The sequence below is a fragment of the Euprymna scolopes genome, chromosome 17 (genome assembly GCF_053919585.1).
Source record: "Euprymna scolopes isolate OS-2025 chromosome 17, ASM5391958v1, whole genome shotgun sequence".
Lineage (NCBI taxonomy): Eukaryota > Metazoa > Mollusca > Cephalopoda > Sepiida > Sepiolidae > Euprymna > Euprymna scolopes.
Window position 1 is genome coordinate 969820 of NC_136498.1, and position 6998 is coordinate 976817.

Genomic DNA, 6998 nt, shown 5'->3' on the forward strand with positions numbered 1-6998 from the left:
TTAGCCCCAGATTTCTAACCCCTTACGACCCGCATAAAACTCTGCCACCCACCAACCTCCGTAGTTACTAACTTCGTCTCTCACAGAACGATTATTTTTCTCGTATTTTGGTGACCGCGTTTTCGTATAACAACGAAATACAAAATGGTACAACAAAACAAATGCAATTTGATATAAAAAAAACGACCTTTGTAATGTGCGAGGGTGTTATTAGCTTAATGGATGCCGTACCGATTTTGGAATCAGTGTTTCTGGTTTCAAATCAGATCGGTTGTGTGCAATTATGTATACTAACATTGAAAAAGGTATAAGCAGCCCGCAGTACTGAGCAAAATAGAAGCGTGTGTTCAATTAAACGTATACAAGGAATTGCTTACAGCATTTACTTTGCCACAACATTAAATAAATGGAAAATTGTGCATCATTATCAGACAATAAAATGACCTTCGTATGTATTTATGTGTGACAGTGTTATTAGCTTAATGAATGCCGTGCCCATTTTAGAATCGGTTATTCCGGTTTCAAATCCTATCAGATCTGCTGTAGTAAGGTGGCCGAAGCAAAACTCCGATTCGTTATCTTTTTGAAATGCCAATGAAATGCGTTTCTTCTAAAACAACAGATTTCCTTATATTTCCAAAGTTTTTCACACACACACACATGTGCTTTTTAAAAAGCCTTTGTTTCGCTTGCCTGCACTTTCTCGCCTTCGTGTTTGCTCGCCCATTTTCCCCGAGGCAGATTTTTCACAAATAAATGCATTTCATTGGCATTTTAAAAAGATAACTAGTCGGATTTTTGCTTCTTTCGTTTTTTTATTTGTTCGTTCCTTTTCAGCGGTGTCGACCAACGTGTGGATCCGAGAGGTTTGAAGAATAACGACACAATTAAAACGTAACGGCCACCTTACTACAGCAGATCTGATAGGATTTGAAACCGGAATTACCGATTCCAAAATGGGCACGGCATTCATTAAGCTATTAACACTGTCACACATAAATATATACGAAGGTCGTTTTTATTGTCTGATAATGATGCACAATTTTCCATCTCTTCGACCACGTCAAGTTTACGAGATGGAAGTTTTGACAGCAGTGTGTCGAATTTACCAAATAAATTGTTAGTTTAACCATAAACCCATACCCTAAACCCTAAACCCTAACCCTAACCCTAACCCTAACCCTAAACCCTAAACCCTAAACCTAACCCTAACCCTAACCCTAAACCCTAAACCCTAAACCCCAACCCTAAACCCTAAACCCTAACCCTAACCCTAACCCTAAACCCTAACCCTAACCCTAACCCTAAACCCTAAACCCTAAACCCTAACCCTAACCCTAAACCCTAAACCCTAACCCTAACCCTAACCCTAACCCTAAACCCTAAACCCTAAACCCTAACCCTAACCCTAACCCTAAGCTAAGAAATGCCAACAGTTTTTTAACATAATTATTCCATCGAGATCTATTCTTTCACGTGCGTCTTTATTCATTGTCTTATTTTTATATTCCTCTAAGGTCATCAGAACTTAGCCTGTTTTAAAGAGTTGCATTGCACATCAATCGTATCATTATCATACTATTTCTCTCCATGCAACGTATGTCCTTAGCCCTCGTCGGTCAGGTTTCACGTTCATAAATCATTGCAGTGTACAGATGCCTTTTACAATCTTCCTTTGGTTGACAATGATCACACTATGCTGTTTACCGAATTGGTAATGGCTCTCATCTCCTCCCTGATGGCTTCCTTGAGTTCCGTGATGGTTCTGGGTTTCCCTGCGTAGACTCTGTCCTTAAGATAGCTCCAAAGAAAAAAACCAGGGGGGTGTAGGTCCGGGATATGGAATGGCCACTCAAAACGAGTCTTAAAACTGATCACTCGGCCTCCGAATTCTCTTTTAGCCAATCTCGGGACATTTTTGAGGCGTGAGAACTTGCTCCGTCCTGCTGGAACCAGAACTTGGTCATGAGCGACAGGTAGATGGTCTGGAGCTCACTCTTGAAGGTTTTGAGGACCTCCACATACCGCTCCTTGGTGACTGTCACTGCTGCGCCAGATTCTTCGATGAATATTGGTCCGATGATGCTTCTGGCCGAGATTGCAGCCCACACCGTATACTTAGGAGAGTGCAGGGGCTTGGTGGCTACTTCATTGGGTCTGGAGGACCCCCAGAAGACATTTGTGTTGGAGTTCGCCTTTCCATCAAGATGGAAGTGGACTTCATCTGAGGTCCAAAGGAGGTTAAGGAAACTTGGTGTCTCCTCGATCTTTTCGAGCATCTTGACTGCCGTAGCCCTCCTCTGCTTCTTGTCTGAGGCCACAAGGGTCTGCAGCGTCTGTATTCTGTATGGGTAAGCCCTGATATCGTTCACCAGCACTCTGCTGTAAGTCTCACGGGATATACCGAGGGACTGACTTCGCTTACGCACAGAGCGTTTCGGACTCTGCTGGAGAGACTCTCTTACTCTTTCGATCAGCTCGGCTGTTCGCTTCTTGGGATGTCCCGAGTGGCTTGGACAGTTCTCTCTGGCAGCGTTGAGGTTCTCTACGGTTCCATACTTCTCGAAGTGGTCCACCCAGTTCTGAATTCTGCTTTTGGATGGGACTTTTTCACATTCACTGACGCATGAAATTGTCCTGGATTTTTTTAAACGAGCCTGTCTTGTAGTAAAATTTAACTCAATGTATTCTTTGTCCCAGCTCCCACTGGGGTCTTGGTGTACTCACGGTCGTTGATTCTGCCATGTCCTGTAAAATAAGGGCAATCGGTGAATAAATAATGGATATATCACAGAAAGTGTATACGGGCCCGTTTTTTTTGTATATAAAATTTCAGCTAAATCGGCCTATTATTTTCCAAGAAACAGTGGAATTGACAGACAAAGAGAAATATAATACAAATAGTGATACATTCTGTGAATATAAGCTGATATGCATGTACATGTGACATTGAACGAAGTCAATTAAGTAAGCCTAGTTAACTAGTGAGATTATAATGATGCTGAAGGTATGGAGCCTTTCGTGCCATTAAAGTGAATCCAACGAAGCAGACATTTGTGTCAATGTTATTGGATATACATCAATATACGGAATACCTTCCTGAATGTGGACAATTTATTTCAGCTTGACGATAGTGACAAGGATTTAATCTCACCTCCGTCATTCAATTTAGATAGGCTAAATTTAATTACTACAATTATGGTTACTCGACATTGCTAGGCGAACTGACTGACAATATCCTCCCCACACGAAACAGACCGTGCCACGATGTTCTAAACTGCTATCATACAGTATATTAAATAAATATTACACACACACACACACACACACACACATATATATATATATATATTTTTTTTTTTTTTTTACACAGTGATCACCACTTATCAAGGCCCGGAAGCCACTCAGGGATAAGGGTTATTGCAAGTACATCACGTTAGTGAGGAGATTTTATGAAGTGTTTAATTAGGGGGGCGGTTCATTAGGAATTTGTTAACATTAGACTTGAAGACATCCAAGTTGTAGTCCGGAGGGAAGCAGGCAGACGGAACAGAGTTCCACAGGCGTGCAGTTCTAAGAAAGAAGCTTTGCTCATGAAATCCGCGTTTTGATTTAGGCACAGATATAGAGTGGGGGAAATTTTTCACAGTGGATTCAGCTAGATGGGTGTTTTTCGTGAAAGTTTGGCGAGGGGGGACCACGGATTGGAGTTCAGACGAGCACCTGCCATGAAAATAACGATAAAACAAGGATAGGCTCGCAACGTCTCTTCTGTGGGAGAGAGGTTGCAGGGTAGAGAAAAGGGCATCCCCCACTAAACCACGAAGTCTATTTTGTACTCTGTCAAGGCATGATAGGCTATTTTTGGCAGCTCCTGCCCAGATATGGCAACAGTATTCCATCCTTGGCCGTACTTGGCTTTTATATAGATAGAGAATTGCATCAGTAGTGAGATATCTTCTGGAGCGGTAGAAGGATCCCACCATCTTTCCTGCGACCTTGGCAACAGACTTGATGTACGTGTTCCATTTCAGATCAGGAGTAAAGGTCAAACCCAGAAGCTTGTCAAAACACGGGGCCTCACCCAGACGAGAGCCATCCATCACAATTGATGCCAGCTGGGGATCAGAGTGTTGATGATGTAAGGATAGGAGTTTGGTTTTAGATGCATTAAAGGTAACTAGCCACATCTTCCCCCCCCTGAACCACGCGCTCGAGATCAGAGGAGAGAGAATCCGAGAGAACTTCGTCATTTACAGCCTTTGATGTGTTGCCGTAGATGGTCGCGTCATCAGCATAGATGTCAACGAATGATTTAAGTATGTGTTTAGGGAGGTCATTGATGTAGATCAGGAAGAGAGTTGGGCCGAGGATTGACCCCTGAGGGACTCCAGCATTTATATTGCAGGCCTCCGATTTTTGTCCATCTACCACTACTCTTATGAGCCTATCGGAGAGAAATGATTTAATGATTGAGAAAACATTTCCAGTTATACCGTAGCTGGAAATCTTGTGAAGTAGACCCTTATGCCATACTTTGTCAAAGGCCTTTGATATGTCAAGAGCAATTGCCCTAGAAAGGAAGCCTTTGTCAAGAGATTCACTAATCCTGTGGGATATAACCGTCAGCACATCTGCGGTAGATCTTGCAGAGCGGAAACCATATTGTGTGTCACTAAGAAGGTTGTTTCTGCTGAGGTGGTTGACTATTTCTCTATTTAATATTGATTCCAGTAACTTACTCATAACACAGAGAAGACTTATTGGTCTGTATTGAGAGGGAGATGACTTATCACCTGAATTCTTAAATACAGGGCAAACTGATGAGGTCTTCCAGGGGGTCGGAAAGCACTTCTCCTTAAGGCAGCGCTTAAATAGTTTCGTAAGTATGGGAGCAAGTTCTGGTTGAAGCTTTTTTAACACTATAATTGGGATGCCATTAGGGCCAGTTGCTTTACTGGAATTTAGGTTTTTTATTAGCTTGGCGACCTCATGCACGGATATTTGTATATTACCTAGCTTGTTCTGTGTTATAGGAGGAAATATGGGGAGTTGATGGCCTTCGTCGCATAGGGTAGAATTAGCTGCAAAGTTCTTTGCAAATAGTTTGGCCTTGTCTGACGCTGACGAGATAACCTCTGGTCCATTGATAATGGTTGGGATAGAACGCACACTTCTGTTCAGGATCCTATTTGTTATTTGCCAAAACTGGTGGGAACCAAGCCGTTGATCAGTTACCTTGGATTTAACAGACTGGGCATATAGCTCTCTTGCATTTTTTATTACTCTTTTACAGTGGTTGCTGGCAGTCCTGAAAGCAGCTTTAGTCTCAGTGCATCTATTACGTTGGTAGTTATGGAAAAAGTGATTTCTGTGCGCGATAGCAGCAGCACATTCTGGGGAGAACCATGGCTGGCTGTTAGGTTTTTGTTGGAATTTTTTTGATGGTATGAATTGGTCTATGCCTACAATTAACCATTCGGTCAGATCTGATATATATATATATATATATATATATATATATATATATTCAAAAAGAAAATTTATAATTTAAATTTACAAATTAAATAGATTTGTAAAAATTTAAAGTACGTAAAAATAGTAGTATTAATATTGATATGACAATCCCAACAAGATAAAAAAAAAACTCAATATTCAAGATAAAGCAATAGTATTAGAACAGTAGGATTTAAATTTTGTAAATTAATTTTACAATTCATTTTTCGAATGGGAGTACAAAGAAAAGAAAATTTTGCCTTATTCCATGGAGTTTCAATGAATATCGATTTCCCCAATCCTCTTAAAAATTCTCATGCTCCACTATGCTTAATCTGGCACTAACAATAATCGCAACTAATAATAGGAAAATCAAATCAGCTGAACAATCGCATTCCTCGTAAATCCTAGAGTTAATTGCAACTGCCAAATAAGCAGGATTGCCTACTAAAATGATTGCATCCATAAGTGTTACATATTCTTTTACTGTAACGGAGTTCCCACCAAGTAATTCTCTAATAGACCAAACCACTCAGTTACGTACGATAATCCCCAATCATTCTATTTTCAACAACACAACTGCAGTAAATGAATTATATTCCCTAACCATCAATAATAGCAATCCACCTAAAAATCCCACAATAGCAATCTCTTTAACATACTTTCGATTATCTTCTATCTATATTCTTATAAATTTAGATTTTTTTTGTATTGATATTCATATTAAAAAACCCTTTTTCTGTTTATTTAAAATAAATAAACACAGCTTTGTTATATATGGATCGTGGAATTGCATTCATCTGCAAAAGATCTAGCTAATTTGCATATTCTTTTAAGCATTCATCTTAATTAAGTCACTATTAGTTGTTTCGGTTTTCTTATGGAATAATCATCTTTAGTTAACATTATAAGTAATTATATTCATACGGATATTATACATGATTTAAAACCAATTACTTCTTATTAGTTTTTTTAGGCTTAAAACATCTCGAATATATTTTCGATAAATACTTTTTAAAGTTTTAGAATCAGCTGTTGAATCTCTCCATAGGTTGCTGGAATAACAGCCGTGAGAATCAACGGAAGCCATTGTCCTACCTTGTCGTACAATGTCGTACCTAAATCGTTAGTAAATAAATACAATCACATTATTAATTATTAATGAAATTACATGAAATCCTATAAACGATTATAATCTATTTTTAAACTTAAGCGTGACTGACTGATAGTGATCACAGCTAAAAATGTTGTACTTTAAGCTTTACAGTTTAACGACACATCTTAGAAGCTCGCTTTTACCAAACAATTTTATTATTGTAAACTCTGACGCATGGTATTTCATAGATTGCTTAAGAGTCACGAGATAAAATAAAAAAATAAAAGTCACGTGTGACCTAGAACATTTTGATGGACAGAAAGATTCCTACGAAACCTTTTGGAGGTCGAGACCAGAACAGGGAAAATGCCAGTCTTACAAGCGGAAAGTAAATAGGAAAATAAAT